Source organism: Heptranchias perlo, unplaced genomic scaffold, assembly GCF_035084215.1.
Source record: "Heptranchias perlo isolate sHepPer1 unplaced genomic scaffold, sHepPer1.hap1 HAP1_SCAFFOLD_55, whole genome shotgun sequence".
NCBI classification, from domain to species: Eukaryota; Metazoa; Chordata; class Chondrichthyes; order Hexanchiformes; family Hexanchidae; genus Heptranchias; species Heptranchias perlo.
The window spans coordinates 4,244,731-4,258,132 of record NW_027139570.1 but is presented as its reverse complement, the minus strand read 5'-3'; the positions used below and the strand labels follow the sequence as shown (position 1 = coordinate 4,258,132).

The 13,402-nt window shown below is 43.4% G+C and overlaps 4 non-coding genes across 4 annotated transcripts; 2 read left to right on the top strand and 2 right to left on the bottom strand.

Annotated features, from left to right (window-relative positions):
- Positions 1 to 2,153: 2,153 nt before the first annotated feature.
- Positions 2,154 to 2,225, bottom strand: trnae-cuc (transfer RNA glutamic acid (anticodon CUC)). The gene has a single exon. It is a non-coding gene; the product is annotated as a tRNA-Glu (tRNA).
- A 263-nt stretch (positions 2,226 to 2,488) lies between these two features.
- trnal-cag (transfer RNA leucine (anticodon CAG)) lies at positions 2,489 to 2,571 on the top strand. Its single transcript has one exon. It is a non-coding gene; the product is annotated as a tRNA-Leu (tRNA).
- Positions 2,572 to 8,010: 5,439 nt separating this feature from the next.
- Positions 8,011 to 8,083, bottom strand: trnai-uau (transfer RNA isoleucine (anticodon UAU)). The gene has a single exon. It is a non-coding gene; the product is annotated as a tRNA-Ile (tRNA).
- Positions 8,084 to 8,312: 229 nt separating this feature from the next.
- On the top strand, positions 8,313 to 8,395 carry trnal-cag (transfer RNA leucine (anticodon CAG)). Its single transcript has one exon. It is a non-coding gene; the product is annotated as a tRNA-Leu (tRNA).
- The last annotated feature ends 5,007 nt before the right edge of the window (positions 8,396 to 13,402 follow it).

Here is a 13,402-nt window from a genome sequence, read left to right as displayed (position 1 = left end):
AGCAACCATCTTGATAACTTCAATCATCACACACTCCACATCGACGCTGCAGAGGCCCCAGCACCCCTTTCAATATTGTTTTTCTTAACTCACAGTTTTCAAAAGGGAATTGGATAAACGCTTGAATGGAAACTTTTTCAGGGCTATGGGGAAACATCAGGCGAGTGGGACGAACTGGACAGCTCTTTCAGAGAGCTGGCGCACGCACGATGGGCAGAGAGAAACTTTTTCCGCTGGTCGGGGATTCTAGGACTTGGGGGCACAGTCTAAAAAATAGAGCCAGACCTTTAAGGAGTGAGATTAGAAAACACTTCTACATACAAAGGCTATGTTCCGATGCTCCTATGTTCCTATGATATTATTAATATAGAATTCCGACAAGCATTTGATAAGGTTCCACACAAGAGACTGTTGGCAAAAATGAAAGCGCATGGAACTTGAGGCAACGTATTGACATGGGTAGAGAATTGGTTCGGAGATAGGAGACAGAGAGTAGGGATAATGGGTACATACTCCAATTGGCAGGATGGGACTAGTGGTGTCCCCCAGGCCTCTGTAACTGGGGTCTCAGCTTGTCACCATATTTATCAATGACTTTGATGAAGGAATAGAGAGTCGTATATTCAAGTTTGCTGATGACACTAAGTTAGGTGGTACAGTAAGTAGTGTGGATGCGAGTGGAAAGTTGCAAAGGGACATTGATAGATTAATTGAGTGGGCAAAACTATGGCAGATGGAGTTCAATGTGGGGTAATCCACTTTGGACCTATGGTCAGGGTATTTTCCAAATGGTAAGAAGCAGAGAGAATTAACGGTTCATTTACATAAATCAGTAAAAGCTAACCGACGGATCCAAAAATAATTTAAAAGGCTAACGGAATGTTCGCCTTTATCTCAGGGGGCGGGAATATAAAGAAGTGGAAGTTATGTTCCCGTTATATAAAGCTCTGGTTCGACTGCGTCTGGAGTAACTGCGTTCAGTTTTGGACACTGCACCTCAGGAAGGATAGATTGGCCTTGGAGGGGGTGCAGAGCAGATTCACCAGAATGTTACCGGGGCTAAAAAACTTAAATTATGAGGACAGGCTGCATGGACTGGGCTCGTATTCCCTCGAGTAAAGAAGATTTAGGGTCGGTCTGAGCGAGGTGTTTAACATGTTTAAATGATTCGATAGAATAGAGAGAGAATCAATTTCCTCTGGGGAATCAAGAACGAGGGGGACAGAACCTTAAAATTAGAACCATGTCATTCAGGTTCGAAATCAGGAAGCACTTTTTTACACAAAGGGCAGGAGAAGTCTCGAACTCTGTCCCCCAAAAGGCTGTGGATGCTGGGGGTCAATTGAAGCTTTCAAGACTGAGATCGATCGATTTTGTTGGGTAAGGGTATCGAGAGATCGGGAGAAAGGCGGGGAAATGAAGTTGAGGAACAGATCATCTATGATCTAATTGAAGGGCGGAACAGGTTCAAGGGGCTGAATGGCCTCCTCCTATTCCCAATGGAAATGTTGAGAATATGGTTTGTTGAGGCTGTGACGTCAGGGTCAACCCTGTCCAAACAAGGCAGGTCACATTTGGGAGTTTAATAACTTTGAAATGAACATAACTGGAACATAACTTCCACTTCTTTATATTCCCGCCCCCTGAGATAAAGGCGAACATTCCGTTAGCCTTTTAAATTATTCTTTTGTGACTTGTGCAACTTCGATCAATTGAATAGTTGTGAAAGAGAATCAATGCAGTCATTCGAACTTCTGGCTGATAACCAAAACCGAAGTTTCTGTAGTGTAGCGGTTGTCAGGTTCGCTTTACACGTGAAAAGTCCACGGTTCAATCTCGGACAGCCGCATTATGTTGGGGCAAATTTATTTTTTCTCTGTGAAATAGCCGGTCCTGTTAAATTTAACACAAATTCGTGGTCTCACGAGCACTGAACATTATAAACTGAGCCCTTAAAAATACAGTGTGTAAAATGAGAAGGGATAAAAAGTTCATCGCACAAAAGAAATTATTAAAGTTTTCCAACTTCCCTCAGTAGCCTTTCATTCTGGAAAATAACGTTATCGGTTAATTAATGGTGATGAAAACAATGGTTGTTTTTTTTCTTCCCACAGACTTTGAGTTCGTTCATGCGACAAGTGTTCAAAAGTTACTTCCCTGACCGGGAATCGAACCCGGGCCGCGGCGGTGAGAGCGCCGAACCCTAACCACTTGACCACCAGGGAGCTCTGTTAGTTGGTTTATCAGGTGTAATATGGATTTCGCTTTCTCTGTGATTCAGCTTTTAATTCTTTTTAGCTCCCGATTGCGGATATTCCCGTGATTAAATAGGAATAAAGTACAATAGGCTCAGGAAAACCCGGGGAGGTGGCATCCCGCTCACCGAGCCTTTCCAGCAGCATTTATCTTACCAAGGACTGGAGTGAGTGAAACTTTCTCTGGGGGGTCTCAATGTGCAAAGGGTGGCGAGTGAGCAAATAATTTGTCAGTCAGGATGGCAGAGCGGTCTAAGGCGCTGCGTTCAGGTCGCAGTCTCTTTCGGAGGCGTGGGTTCGAATCCCACTTCTCACATCAGTTATTTTGACTCCTATTTTATTTGTTGCTTGAGCTGCGGTTGATTTTTCGGCCCAGTTGATTTGCTTTTCCTGCAAGAAGCAATCCGGTCTCGATCCACTGCAAGTTTTGACGCCAAGCGGCTCAACTCTAAACCGAGCTTTAAACGAAAATATGCTTTAAACACAAGGCAACAACTATAGAGAGAACTATAGAACAGCCCATATCCCTTCATACCTTCGGTTGGCAAAAAGCTATCGATCTCAGATTTAAAATTAGAAATTAAGCAAATATCAATTGCAGTTCGGGGAAGAGAGTCCCAAACTTCTTCCATCCTTTGTGTGTACAAGTGTTTTCTAATCTCACTCCTGAAAGATCTGGCTCTAATTTTTGGACTGTGCCCCCTCGTCCAAGAATCCCCAAACAGCGGAAATAGTTTCTCTCTATCCACAAAATGTCAATGACACGGTCAATGAAAGGTACAGTTCACGAAGGTGGCTCACCAGCACCTTCTCAAGATCAATTAGGGATGTGCAATAAATGCTGACCTTGCCATTGACACCCACATAACATGAATGAAGACAAAAGTCGCCTGCATGGCCGAGTAATTTCCTGTTGCTAAACGACGGGAAGAATGAAACCATCGGCTTCAGTCCTTTGAACGAACTGTATACACTTGCCGTCGAGCTCAATCCCCACTTGGTCCTCTGCCCCGAATATCCACTGGATCAGAAAATCCTCCATAACATAGAATCACAGCATGGAAACATCACAGAAGGAGACCATTCGGCACATCGTGCCTGTGCCAACTCTTTGAAAGAGCTATCCAATTAGACCCACTCCCCTTCCCTTTCTCCATAGCCCTGCAAAATTTTCCCCTTCAAGTATTTATCCTGTTCCCCTTTGAATATTATTATTGAATCTGTTTCCACCACCCTTTCAGGCAGTGCATTCCAGATCATGGCAACTCGCTGCGTTAAACAATTCTCCTCATCTCACCCCTGTTGCCAATTACCTTAAATCTGTGTCCTCTGGTCACCTCCTTTCTGGCACTGGAAATAGTTTCTCCTTTTTTATTCTTTCAAAACCTTTCATGATTTTGAACACCTCTGTTAAATCTCCCATTAGCCTTCTTTGCTAGAAGGAGAACAACCCCAGATTCTCCCGTCTCTCCACCTCACTGAATTCCCTCATCCCTGGCACCATTCCAGTAAATCACCTCTGCACCCTCTCCAAGGCCTTGACATCCATTCTAAAGTGTGGTGGGCAGAATTGTGTGGTGGCCAGCTGGGCCTAACAAGTGATTTATAAAGGTTTAGCATAAGTTCCTTGCTTTTGTACTCTAGGCTTCCATGAATAAAGTCAACGATTCCGAATACTTTTTTTTATAATCTATTCAAGTTGTCCTGCCACCTTCAAAGATTTATGTACGTATACCCCCAGGTCTCTCTATTCCTGCAGCCCCTTTAAAATTGCACCATTTAGTTCAAAGAACTGGCACAGGCACGATGGGCCGAATGGTCGCCTGTGTTTCTATAATTCTATGTTTTTGATTACCCCTCTATGAAGCTCTTTGTGATATCCCCCAGAAGTGGGAGTCAGCAGTTCACTTTCTCCCTTTACACTTCCATCTGACCTGGGCTAGACTAAATAAATTTTTCGTGGTGTAATGGCGTCACACACGAAAAACTCCCGGTTTAATCCCGGGTCAGAAACAATTTGCTGGAACTTGCTCCTCACAAACTTCCAGGCGCGAGCTTTCTCTCGTGTGAATTGGGCTGCAATCCTTTCACATTCAACAACGGCTGCACCAGATTCCTGGTCTCATCACCACTGAACACTTTTAAGCAGACTCCAAAAATAAAGTGCGTAAAATGAGAAGGGATGAAAGTCAGAAAAGTGAGCCTCGTTTCGACAGTCACTCGGCAAACTTGTTAGCATTTCGTTCAGTGCGAAACAGAAAGTTGTGGGTTTATTAATGGTAATTAAAAGAATCATCTCAGAGACTTGAAACAGTTTCTCCTTGTTTGCTCTCTCAAAACTTTTCATAATTTTGAATACCTCTATCAAATCTCCCCTTAACCATCTCTGCTCTAAGGGGATCATCCCAGCTTCTCCATTCTCGCCACATAACTGAAGTCCCTCATCCCTGTTGCCATTCTAGTAAATCTCCTCTGCACCCTCTCCAAGGCCTTGACATTTTTCCTAAAGTGCGGTGCCCAAAAGTGAACACAATACTCCAGCTGCAGCCCAACCAAAGTTTGATAAACGTTCAGCATAACTTTGTTTCTTTTGTATCCATGCCTCTATTAATAAAGTCCATTTCACCAGGCAGTCGATGTCCTCCTGAAATCTGATACTATCCACCACATTGTTTGCTACATTCTCGAGTTTCGTGTCATCTGCAAACTTTGAAATTATACCCTGTATATCCAAGTGCAGGATATTAATGTATGTATCAAAAATGAAAAATGTTTGCAGTGTGACTTGTGTGACGTTAAGCCGAGTTTATATAACATCTTCTCATAATTTAACTCCTTAACCCTGGTAACAATCTGGTGAATCTGTGCTGCACTCCTTCCAAGGACAATATATCCTTTCAGATTAAAAGGGTATAAACTTGAAATAAGCGTCACTGTGGATCAGTTTTCGCTCACTCAAAGTTATCTGTTGAGTGAAATAAAAGAAAGCGCTTTTAAAGAATAAAGAAGCAGCCACTATCGCCCCTTTTGACAAGCCTATTTTGTGGCACTTTATCAAACGCCTTTTGAATGGCCATATACACAACATCAACCAAATTGCCCTCATCAGCCCTCTCTGTTAACTCATCACAAAACTAAATCATGATTTGCCTTTAACAAATCCACAGTGGCTTTCTATTATCAATCCACACTTGTCCAAATGACTATTAATTTTGTCCCAGATTATCATTTCTAAAAGCTTCCCACCAACGTGGTTAAACTGACTGGCCAGTAGTTGCTGCGTTTATCCTTACACTCTTTTTTGAACAAGGGTGGAACATCTGCAATTCTCCAGTTCTCTGGCACCAAAACTTGTGTCAAAGGAGGATTGAAAGATTATGGCCAGGACCTCTGCAATTTAAACCCTTACTTCCCTCAGCAACCGAGGATGCATCCCATTCGGACCAGGTGACTTTAAGTACAGCCAGCCTTTCTAGTATCTCCTCTTGATCAATTTTCACCCCATCCAGAATCCCAACTACCTCCCCTTTTACAGTGATTTAGGCAGCACTTTCTTCCTCTGTAAAGACAGGTGCAAAATACTCATTTAGTACCTCAGCCATGCCATATGCCTTCACGCGAAGATCTCCCTTTTGGTCCCTCATCGGGCTTATCCCTCCGCTTACGACCCGTTTACTATTTATAAGCCTATGGAAGACTTTTAATGACTTGAAGAAGGGATCGAGTGTGATATATCCAAGTTTGCTGATGATTCAAAGCTAGATGGGAAAGTAAGCTGTGAGGCGGACACAAAGAGTCTGCAAAGGGATATAGACAGGTTCAGTGTGTGGGCAAGACGGTGGCAGATGTAGTATAATGTGGGGAAATGTGAGGTTATTCACTTTGGTAGGAAGAACAGAAAAACAGAACATTTTTGAAATGGTGAGAAACTATTAAATGTTGATGTCCAGAGAAACTTGGGTGTCCTGGACACCTGAACTCCAGGTTGTGCTAACCTAGTATCAGCATCTAAAACCCGATGACAGAGAAAGGCTAAATAAACACTAAGACATTAAATAATCTTTGGTGGTTTCTGAGAGTCAGCAAAGTGGGATGGTTTACGACCATGAGTTAAGATCAGTGGTGCTTACGTACAGAACAATGCAGCCGAATCGTATAAAGATAGGGCATGCTCCCTTCTCAAATGTTAGAACTCTCAATAGGGGACAGTCAGAAGTCCATTGCCACAGGCTGTCCCCAAAGGTCAGGTCTGATATATCTGGATTCGCAGACAGGTCAGGTTGTGTTGATTGCTTGTCATTAATGTAATCTGTAGACAGTTGTATTACAATAATAATACTGTTGAATGTAATGTTGAAGACAGCTGTGGTGCAACTCTGTTGTAAGTCAATCTCTTAAACTTGCTATTTTGTAACCACTCGGGCTAAAATCAAGTGGAAGTTATTGTTGATGGATTAACAACCCATAGTTACCACAGTAACGGGACAAATCCGTGAACAAACATTCACTTTATATATAAACATCACACCCGTAGTTTATATTTTCACACGTTCTTTTTTGCAGTTCCAGCCAAAGTCCAAACATCGAAAGTCCACGTGTTTTTCAGACGTTTCCCGTCCTGTTATGTATTTTGAGCAGTTTCCTACATATATCAACATCACACCCACAGTTTATATTTTCACACGTTCTTTTTTGCAGTTCTAATCGAAGTCTAAACACCGAAAGTCTAAGTGTTTTTCAGAAGTTTTCCCTCCTGTTATGTATCTTGAGCAGTTTCCCACATCTGTTTCCTGTGATGTGATAATTCTGGGTGCAGGATGAATGTAATTGGATTTGCTGCAGTCCGCTGACAGCAGGCGATGGAAGCGAGCGCCATGCTGCCGCTGACAGGTGAAGGACACTTCTGATGCTGCCTGACATCCGGTGGGAGTGAGCGGGCATTTGAAAGCTAACCCAATCTGTTAGCTATAAAGCGGTGCTTGACAAATGTTGATAGAAACAAACACCTATTGCAGCACTCAGGCCTCGTTGCGCAACGGTAGCCTGTCTGACTCCAGGTTAAAAGGTTGCGTGTTCAAATCACGGTGAGGTCACAGTTTTTTCCCTTCGAGCTGGTTTGTATAATTCTGCAATTCATATTTTCTTTGCGTCTTCACAATGAACAGAACCCTGCTCTGAAGTCTGCCTCTGGTTCCCCAGTGTCAGAGAGGGAAGCACCTGATGACCTCATTTATTTTATGCATCAAACGGAAGACAAACACACGTTTTAGTTCAAAAACCACCCTGCAGGTGGACACATAGTGAGATAAACACAGGACAGAGATGCAGACAGTATCCGGAAACATCGGGAAACAGACAAGAGAAATAGATTGAGCGCTTTGTTATCAGAAAATTGTCTGAACCTCCACGGTCAATGAAAGGGCTTTTGTTGGTCGGTTTCCCGTTGCAACTTATAATTCAGGAGAACTTGGTATGTGATTGATTCGGTTCCCTCGTCTCCCACCTGCGGAAAAAGTTGGTCGATCCCACCCAACGAACTCCTTTCAAAAGCCACTCTGTTCAAAGCCTTCCAGATTTGAAGGGAATAAAACTTGAAATGAGCGTCATTGAGAATCAGTTTTCTCTCACTCAAATTTATCTGTTTAATGAAGTGAAAAATGCAGCTTCGAAAGAAGAAGGGAGCGGCCATTGTCTCCCTTTTTGGCACGAGAAGAAATTCGATCTGGATGTTCATGGAGAACAATTTTCAAAATAATGTTTCCACCCGGGATCGAACCAGGGACTTTTTGCGTATAAAGCAAACGTGATAACCGCTCCACTACAGAAACTGGCTCAACACAATGAGCAACTGAATGGTGTCCTCTCTCTGCTCGTACTTGGAATGTGTTGTTTCAAGTGCAGCAAGAGATACAGACAGTGACTGTTCCCCCTTTTCTTTAAAAACTCTCAGGGTCGTGGGTTTGAGCACCACGTTGGGCGAGTGCCATTTTTAACTTGTATGCTGCTTTCACTGACCAACAGTGCAGAAATGATGCAGAATGAAAGATGCTGTCCGTCGTCAGGATGGCCGAGCGGTCGAAGGCGCTGCGTTCAGATCGCAGTCTCTTCTGGAGGCGTGGGTTCGAATCCCACTTCTGACATTCCTTATTTTTACGAAAACGTGGAAGTATTTTCTTTGTGGATTGGGCTGCAGCTGATTTTTCTGCCCAGTTGATTTGCTCCTCCCACAAAAGCAACTGGCTTTGTCATGCATATGTGACTTGAGAAGCTTTGAATGGTGAAATGTTTGACATATGAATGACCTGGACAAAGAAATAGAACAGAAGTGGGAAACATTTAAAACGGTGATCGATAGAGTCCAGGAGAAATATATCCCACGAAAAAGCAAGAACAAACTGGCCAGAAATGACACACCAGGGATGAATAAAGAAATAAGGGTAAAATTGAAACTAAAGAAAAAGGCACACACTGGACAATAAAGGAGAGAGGGGAATGTGAAAAGACGGGGTAAGAAGTCTAAACAACTATTAGAAAGGCAACAAGGAATATCAAAAAAGCAAAGTATTCTCGACACATCAACAGCCAAAGCAAATTTAGGATAGGAATAGGGCCACTCAGGGATACAGAAATATTAAATAATCACTTTATTTCAGTATTTACCAGAGAGACGAGTATTGCGGGAATGACAGTCGAAGAAGAGATCAAAACGTATGTAAAGACATTGAAGATCGAAGGGGGGAGATAATTGATAAACTAATCAAACTTAGAGAGGAAATTTCCTGTTAGCTGCCTGGCCAGAGTTTCAAACCGCTCAGTCACGCTAATTTCCGTATTGCTGTTCAGGAGCTCATTTCATAGGGACACGATTACTGTCCTCCATTCAGGGAGGCTCAGTGAAAGGCGAAAATTGATCTATTAATAGAATCATAGAATAAGACAGCACCATTCGGATACCATTCGGCCCATCGTGCCTGTGCCAGCTCTCTGAAAGAGCTGTCCAGTTAGTCCCACTCGCCTGCTGTTTCCCCATAGACCAGAAAATGTTTCCATCCGAGCGTTTATCCAATTTCCTTTTGAAAACTGTGAGTTAAGAAAAACAATATTGAAAGGGGTGCTGGGGCCTCTGCAGCGTCGATGTAGAGTGTGTGATGATTGAAGTTATCAAGATGTTTGCTTTACACATGGTATGTTGTGCAATCATCCTGAAATATCTTCAATATCCAATACAAATTGAATTGCAAACCTGACGGACAAAAACTGGAAAACAAGTCACGAGTGAACGCAAATCATCTGGGACCCGTTTTCAGCCTCACGGCACTTTAAGTAAAGTGAAATAACGTTCCATTGAAAAGATTTGGAACTTGTATCGGTACCTTTATCTGTTCCATTTCTTAAAGTTGCTGGCGTCTGATGATGTACACGCCTCTGCTCGATCTATTGAACAAGAAAGGAGGTGTTTGACGTTGACGGACCTGTTGGTTATGAGCTCATCCTGTTCATTGAGTGGGTTCGCGTTTTTTAAACGGGGTCAACTTTAGCCCAGCGGTGAACTTCACAGCAAACAAGTTCGACACCGTCTCACCGCGGGCGCTGACTGACGTTTTTATTGTTATTTCTTTCAGAACTAAGTAAATAGTAACCGTGATTTTAAATTTGCACTCAGTGATTTTTAGATAGTCTCCTTTAAATGTTTCAAAGGCGACTCCGAATTTATGATAGTCCGGCCATTTCACCAGCCGTGTTGAAAACAAAACATGTCTCTGCTTTTCGCGTCTTTTTTCGAAAGACAAAAAATATATTTCCTGTGACGTCTGAAGGATGGACAAGTACATTTCAGAAAGCTGAAGCAAGTTAACCGAGCTGAAATTGTCTGACCACGTTAAAGGCGCTATATATTTATATATATATATATATGCAAGTAGTTGCTGTCTGTTTCTGTGGTTGTCTTTTTTCTGTGTGTGTCCATCTGCAGGTCGATTTTGAATCAATACCAGTGTTCGTGTCAGTTTGTTGCATGAAATAAATGAGGGTCTCAGGCGCTCCCCTCCCTGACACTGGGTCGGCACTGAATCAGGGTTTGGACCAAACTTCTGTTTTTTTGTTAAAAAGCAATTAAAACCTTCATTCGGGAATTATCCAGTCTCATGTGAGTGGTGAAAGAAACAGTGACCCCGATGTGATGTGAACACGCAGCCTTTTGATCTGGAGTTAGACCTTTGCGCCAGGCACTCTGAAGACAGGACCCTGGATGTTATTATCTTTATGGATGATTCTCAAACACCGTTTCATGTATTGGTTGAATTAATAGGGCTTATCAAATCTCCGCCTGGTCCCACCGGATGTGAGAAAGTATTGGAAGCAACCTTCACCCCCAATGTCACGCTGGCTTTCATCGCCTGCTCCCAGCGGACTGCATGAACAGGGCTGGGAGAAATAGACTTTGTTCACATTTAATCAGCAGTTCGAATCGTTAAATATTTACTCTTTTTTAATGGGAAAAGAGATTAAGAAATCAGAGCCATTGAAAGAACTCCCAGTTACTGCAGATCAGGAATTAAAACCTTGCACCGGCTTCAGGGCTATTAGAATGAGGCAATGCATCCGAAAGTGGGATGAAGAAGGTCTTATTTTCGTCCCTGGGTGGGGTCGAAGTACCAACTTTTCGGTTAACAGCCGAACACTCTAACCGGTTGCGCCACAGAGACCGTCCTGTGCTTTTTATTGCAAGATACACTAAAGCAGCGTGTCACCTTGCCAAAGTTACATATTGCAGTCACAGAAATGCAATTGACCACTTTCAGTGTTACTTTTCCAGAAATGAAGGATGGGACATTGTTTGTGGAAACATGGAAACTGTCTGGTCTCGCTCACAGCATCGATATCACCGCCAACCAGCTCTCCTGCAACCGGCGCGCCCACCGGTGCTTTGTCTGTCACCATGTCGCACTGTGGGAGAACCTTCGCCACACTGACTGCAGCGGTTCAAGGAGGCGGCTCACCACCACCTTCTCAAGGGCAATTAGGGATGGGCAATAAATGCCGGCCTCGCCAGCGACACCCACATCCCATGAACCAATAAAAAAAAAGTATTCTGAGCGTTCAGGGGAGGTCGTGTCTGACTGACCTGATTGAATTTTTCGAGGAGGTGACAAGAAGAATCGATGAGCGTAGCGTAATTGATATAGTCTACATGGATTTTTGCAAGGCTTTGGAAAGTTCCCACATGGCAGATTGGTCAAAAAAGTAAAAGCCCATGGGATCCAAGGGAATGTGGCTTGTTGGATCCAAAATTGGCTCAGTGCCAGGAAGCAGAGGATAATGGTCGACGGGTGTTTTTTGCGGCTGGAAGGCTGTTTCCAGTGAGGTGCCGCAGGGCTCGGTACTTGGTCCTTTGGTTTTTGTGGTATACATTAACGATTTGCACTTTAACGTTGGGGGCAAGATTAAGAAATTTGCGGGTGACACAAAAATCGACCGTTTGGTTGCTAGCGAGGAGGAAAGCTGCAGACTGTGGGGGTTCAGGCAATTTTCTGATAAAAAAAAGCACTCAATCTATCTCTGAACGAATTTTGAACGAATACGTGTGCTTGACCCGGCACAGGCACGATGGGCCAAATGATCTCGACTTGTGGACTAACATAATGCGATACTAAGTGTTGTCAGACGGAAAAGCAACACATTCCAAATAAGAGCAGAGAGAGGAAACTCGTCCAACAGCATAACAGCACGGTGAGATATTGTATTTGAGAAGGATGAGGAGGGATAGTTTATCAAGGTGGAAGTCCCATAGGGTATCATTTGTGACTTTGGTAAGGACCATTTCATGCTGCGACAGGGGCGGAAAGCTAAATGGAGAAATTCAGCCCGGGCGCGGCCCCATGGTGCGGGGTGATACGGAGTAGTCGGGGGCGGGGGGAAGTGTCAGAGCTGGGGCTCACCGGTGGAAGCAGCATAAAAGTTTAAAACGGTACTTGCCCAACGTGGGGCTCAAACCCACTACCCTGAGATCTGATGCTCTTGCAATGAGAGTCACTGTGGATCAGTTCTCTTGTGGAAAACTATAAAGACCACATTAATGTGTGTGTGTGTGAAATTGTAACTACCCTATGTATGGGAGTCAAGGTGTTAACATTGGTCAAATACCCATCATGCTTTTCTCTTTTATGGTCAAGTAACTATTCACGTATTTCTACATTAATGTGGTCTGTAGAGTTTTCCACATTCTCTTGCTCAAACGTATCTGTTTATTGATGTAAAATGAAGAGTTTTTAAAGAAAAGGTCGGGGGGGCGGGGGGGGGCAGCCACTGTCTGTGTCTCTTGCTGTCCTTGAAACAACACGGTCCAAGTACGAGCAGAGAGAGGACACCATTCATTTGCCGATTGTGTTGATTGTCATTCGATAAGTTTCTTTATTGTAGCGATTATCACGTTTACTTTACACGCGAAAAGTCCCTCGTTCAATCCTAAGCAGAAACATTATGTTGGAACTTGGTTTCCATCAACATCCAGTTTGATTTTTTGCTCCTGCCAAAAGGGGAGACAGTGGCTGTTCCCTTTTTCTTTGTCAGCAGCATATTTTACTTCATTGAACAGATAACGTTGAGTGATAGAAAACTGATCCACAGGGACGCTCACTTCGACTTTATTCCCTTTTAATCTGGAAAGATGTGTGGGCTTTGCACAGAGTGGCTTTTGAAAGGAGTTAGTAGAGTGGGAACGACAAACCATTTCCGCTGGTGGGGGACAAGGGAACCCAACCAATCATCTACCAAGTTCTCCTGAATTATAAGGTGCAATGGGAAATCGACCAACAAAAGCCCTTTCATTGACCGTGGAGGTTCAGACAATTTTCTGTTAACAAAGCGCTCAATCTATTTCTTTTGTCTATTTCCAGATGTTTCCAGACGCTGTCTGCTTCTCTGCCCTGTGTTTATCTCACTATGTGTCCACCTGCAGGGTGGTTTTTGAACGAAGACGCGTGTTTGTCTTCTGTTTGTTACATTAAATAAATGAGGGCAACAGGTGCTTCCCTCCCTGACACTGGGGAACCAGAGGCAGATTTTAGAGCAGGGTTCTGTGAATTGTGAAGACACAAAGAAAACATTAATTGCGGAATTATCCAAACAAGCTCTAAGGGAAAAAACTG